Below are 6,000 nucleotides of genomic sequence, written 5' to 3'. Positions count from 1 at the left end.
ATTAAATTAACTACATAAATTAATTTATAAAATGCTTAGAATGAAGATTTGTTAGCAAAAAAATATACATGGGTAGTTTCACAATTTTATGTCATTAATCAATCTGTCGATTATACATAGGCAGACGTGTCTCACTCCGCGATTTCGCCGCTTTGCTACAGGTAGCTAAAAGTAGGTACATCCGTTCGGCCCCAATTTTGGAGAAAGCCATAAGCCGCGCGTGGCGTTGTCGCCACCTAGCGGCCATATCTGTGCTGATCGTAACAGACGCGTTTTGTTAGAGAGTGAGTCTTCTGTACTTAGTACTATTATTTATTCTGTGACATAGGTAAGATAAGGCTCGCCCGTAAGAGCCATCCCACACTAGCGTGTCCCGAGCGTCGGCGTCAACTCTATGGCTGCAACTCGACGCAACGTTGGCGCAACTGCGCAGCGGCGCCATTTTCCATAGCGCTGACTAGACGCCGACGCTCAAAAGACGCTAGTGTGGGGTGACCCTTATAGATTGTTCAACGTTATCTTTTAGAAGAATGGGTTATCTATGTTTATTGCTTAACAATGTTATTATTTTTTCCTTACACATATTTATACGCATGTTTAATCCTTACGGTTATGATTATCGTCAATAATAAGGTATCCTATCAATAAATTATTGTCACTTTTATCATTAACCACGCATATTTATTTCTAATAAAACTATACTTCGTATCTATCAGTTATTAATCGATTTTCCACAGATAATTATAGTTGGCAATACTCTTAATTCTCCAAACATTGATATCGATGTCACCGGTAATCTGTATAATCCAGTATTATACCTGTGCCTCCAGTGTAAAAGGGTTTAACTCGAGTTTATCCAAATTACAAATTTTGCTACTAAAAGTTTTATTTCACGAAACTACATCATTTGTGCTGACACCCACTGCCCTACGACTTCTAGTTTCTGAGATATCGATTGTGCAAAAGGATTAAAGTTTGTCAAAAATCTGAACCATTATGTTCAAAACGATTTATTTTTATATTATCCCGTTTAAAAAATTGAATTTTAAGAATCGCGTTGCGAACGATGGTTAAAGTAAAGTTTAATCTTAGTAAATAAACTACATTTCAAGAAACATTCGGTGTAAAGAAATCAAAATTCACTTAGATCTATTTCGACTACCGGGTTTAGTTCGTGAATAACGGTAAAACTTATGTTTCTTCATTATTCACAAACAATTTAAACGATGTCATGATGTGTAAAGGGGTATAAAATAATATACTTTGACCGTTTTTCACCATCTAGTTTCGCTAAATTGAGTTAATGATTATGGTTAATGTTCACTTAGATTCCTTTCCATATACATTTTTTTTGTTGGTCAATGTGAAATAAAGTATACCTACTGCGAGAAACGTAAACAAAAAAAAAGGAAAAGTTGTTGTTTATTAAGGTGAGCGAATTCAAATATAAAAAAGCGGCCAAGTGCGAGTCGGACTCGCCCATGAAGGGTTCCGTATTTAGGCGATTTATGACGTATTAAAAAAAACTACTTGCTAGATCTCGTTCAAACCAATTTTCGGTGGAAGTTTACATGGTAATGTACATCATATATTTTTTTTAGTTTTATCATTCTCTTATTTTAGAAGTTAGGGGGGGGGGGGGGACACACATTTTACCACTTTGGAAGTGTCTCTCGCGCAAACTATTCAGTTTAGAAAAAAATGATATTAGGAACCTCAATATCATTTTTGAAGACCTATCCATAAATACCCCACACGTATGGGTTTGATGAAAAAAAAAAATTTTGAGTTTCAGTTCGAAGTATGGGGAACCCCAAAAATTAATTGTTTTTTTTTCTATTTTTGTGTGAAAATCTTAATGCGGTTCACAGAATACATCTACTTACTAAGTTTCAACAGTATAGTTCTTATAGTTTCGGAGAAAAGTGGCTGTGACATACGGACGGACAGACAGACGGACAGACAGACATGACGAATCTATAAGGGTTCCGTTTTTTGCCATTTGGCTACGGAACCCTAAAAAGCGGCCAAGTGCGAGTCGGACTCGCCCATGAAGGGTTCCGTATTTAGGCGATTTATGACGTATTAAAAAAACTACTTACTAGATCAAACCATTCAAACCAATTTTCGGTGGAAGTTTCAATGGTAATGTACATCATATATTTTTTTTAGTTTTATCATTCTCTTATTTTAGAAGTTACAGGGGGGGACACACACATTTTACCACTTTGGAAGTGTCTCTCGCGCAAACTATTCAGTTTAGAAAAAAATGATATTAGAAACCTCAATATCATTTTTGAAGACCTATCCATAAGATACCCCACACGTATGGGTTTGATGAAAAAAAAATTTTGAGTTTCAGTTCGAAGTATGGGGAACCCCAAAAATGTATTGTTTTTTCTCTATTTTTGTGTGAAAATCTTAATGCGGTTCATAGAATACATCTACTTACCAAGTTTCAACAGTATAGTTCTTATAGTTTCGGAGAAAAGTGGCTGTGACATACGGACGGACAGACAGACGGATAGACGGACAGACAGACAGACAGACAGACAGACATGACGAATATATAAGGGTTCCGTTTTTTGCCATTTGGCTACGGAACCCTAAAAAGGAAATCCTGTAGAAGAAATGACATCTGGAAGATTGATTATGAAATAATTGGAGAAAAAAAAACAAAAATGGGGAACAAAAACCAACAAGTGCAACAGCTAGCCTAGCCAAGGTGTCAATCTCTATGGCTTCGACAGCGAAATGTTTTTTGTCTCTCTATTACTCTTCCTTAAGTGCGACAGTGACAGCGTTGCGTATCGTTCGCTACGGAGCGTTAGCGATTGGCATGTTGTCTACGGGACCTGCCCTGTTGTACTGAACTATTAGCAATTTCAGCAGAGAATTAAATAAATTAAGTCACTCTGTAATTACCTACATTGATATTATTATTTTGGTTTGTTTTTTTACCATAATTAAAAAAAAATGCAATATATAGTTCCCAAAATGGTTTCTTTACACAATACAAAAGTTCAAAAAGATTTTAGCAACACTAGAGAAAGTGCAGTTTAACCCTTTCACACATTCATTATTTTTGTGAAAAGGGATATAAGTTTTTTTTTTAAAGCCGATACTTCTGTTACTTTCACATAAGTCAGGTTAATTTAAATGACAAAATATAATTCATTTCTTCAACTATCTAAACTAAAAACAAAAACCAATTTTTTTTAGAAAGAATGCATAGAAAACACGGTTTGAAACGTTTTTTGGCCATACTGAAAAATTAATTTTTTTGAGTTTACACCTTTTACACTGGAGGCACAGATACAATAATTAACCTAACCTAACTATGTTGGTACTAAGACCCTCCCCTACCGAAAATTTTTGTGGTAGACCATCCGGTAAAGACAAGGGACAGGTTTTACAAAATGACACTAAACACCGTCTCATAAAACAGTAGCGAAAAAATCACAATAAAACAAATATTGATGGTAACATAAGTAAACATATAGAAACTCAAAAATGCGCGTTTATCCAGAGATAAAACCTAGCTAGATCGATTTTTCGCCCCCGAAAACCCCCATATAGCAAATTTCATCGAAATCGTTAGAGCCGTTTCCGAGATCCCCGAAATATATAAATAAATAAACAAGAATTGCTCGTTTAAAGGTATTAGATAGATACATAGATAGATATATTAGGTAGGTGCCTACACTTACTGTGACGAAATTTATATTTAACTTTAATAATTTTATCAATTCAACAGCACTATAGCGATATACATTGCATTAATTAAGGACATTATGAAAATTCATGCTCTATATTTTATACTTATCCTGATTTCTTGACATTAAATACTACGACAATTATCATACATATCTTGTTTTTAGGTAAGCATTCCATGCGTAGGAAAAGTGTATAATGAAATTAATGAACAACGAGATATAAAATGTCATAGAATAAGTAAATTGAAAATGATCCCGGCATTCTATATAATAGAATAACTACTTAGGTTGATTGTTGGGAACATCAATACACAATAAAATAGGCTAAATTATTCTCGACATTAAGTGTACAACAGCAAAGTTCAAAATATCGTGTGTTTCAGGAATGTGAGATGAGGCAGCAAAAAGAAATAAAAATTAGTTCGACCTTTGTTCTATCAAGATAAATGGGGGTCTTAAGGACATAATTACATAAGAGGCTTATAATAAGTACCTATTTATATAGATAAATAACCTTCATATAGACATACTATGATCTGAGCTTTATTTAAATAAATTAGGTATAGGTACATATTAATCTTGATTTACTTATGTAGCAAATTAGCTACTTAAGTTTATTATACAGTTTTATATACATTACCAAATTTATGTTTCTTTCGTTTTTTTATCTCGTGCGCACATTTAGTATGTACCTAAGTACTTAATGTCTATTTACTTTTTGGTAATCTTGGTCAGTGCGTTAATATTTCAACAAGCTAAATTATTTTAATTATCCCTTTTCCATAATGACACTGGATAAGTAATGAGAAGATTATTTAACAAGAATATCTTGTTTATTACTGATTGATTGGTCGATAAAGATTTTAATTACTCGATTATAGATATTTAATCCTTAATCTCTTGATTTCGAAATGTTATTTATTATTTTTATGAATACATATAATATGGTAATATTTAAAGCTGCCAAAATTTTTGACTTGTTTATACTCGAAATGTAGGACTCAGTGTTTGTTATAGGTAACGACTTCGTATCATTAGATTAGGTACCCAATTAGAAATTAAATAATTAGCAAAGAACGAAAAAATACCGTTTTCGTTCCTATACAAAAAATACCGGTATCCGATCCCTGCAATATATCGAAATGATCCCACACATTAATTGATTTCTTGAAATAAATGCTATCCCGCATCGGCACATTAATGCACCCTCTTACTCGTAGCCCCTGATTGCCAAACGATTTCAACCGCATTAGCAACTTTAGCTCTTTACGATTGTACGTAAAATCCATACATAAGAGGTTTTATTGTTATTTAATTTTTTTAGAGGTGAGTTTTTTCATTTAATTCTTACATAGACAATTTTTACTAAGACTTTATAGACTCCGAGATATAAGCGACTCTGAAAAATCCATTGTATATTAATTTTATGCTTTCTTTTCAAATATTTAATTGATAGATCAAATAACTTCGCAGGAAGTCGATATCGATATCGTAATATTCGATGAATCTTAATTTAAGTTTCTCAAATAGGTTCCTTATACCTACCCGCTATTCGGTTAAATTAAATATAATATTTATACTTATTACGACATAAGACATCGCAGACGAGGCAATTCACCAAAATATTGTGCGGGAATAAATCCAACTTTGAACCTCGCAAGCAGCTATTTATAAACGGGGGAGATAGGTGCTGAGCCTAATATCAAAACAAGTTCATATTTTAAATATTGATATGGGCCTTAGTGAATCAAGGAACCATTCTTTTAAAATGGAATCAAAACTTGGACATATTTATAGTCAATATAACATAAGGTTAATGGTATATAAAAAATCATACAAAAATAACTTAAATATATCTAAATATTAAAATATTTTAATCTAAAAGACCTCCGCGAGTTGTACCGGGTGCAAAGGTGCCCGTGACACTTGCCGCGTTGCCATGTTGGATAGCGATGGCCAAACTTTGCACCAGGTACGAACCCGAATTATTAACCTTTTGTATAATAAATAAATTTGAAATCTATATAACATAAATCATTCCAACAGACTCCACCTCTTGGCACAAAGCGCTCCTTTAATTAATGGCAAGAGTTTTTCCACCTTTTGTTGCAGCAGGAAGGGCTAATTGTCCCTAATTAATTGTCCGGGCATTTTTACCCCTTTTTATCCCTCTCAGCCGCTTTGTCTAAATTTTAGCTCAAACAGTGAGCCTTTATTATTTTTGCTGTTCCGTGGTTTCGGCTGCGTTTATTACTTGTGATAGAGTTTCATGACAGTGATATTA

The sequence above is a fragment of the Cydia amplana genome, chromosome 1 (genome assembly GCF_948474715.1).
Source record: "Cydia amplana chromosome 1, ilCydAmpl1.1, whole genome shotgun sequence".
Classification (NCBI taxonomy): Eukaryota; Metazoa; Arthropoda; class Insecta; order Lepidoptera; family Tortricidae; genus Cydia; species Cydia amplana.
This window is presented reverse-complemented; position numbering follows the sequence as displayed.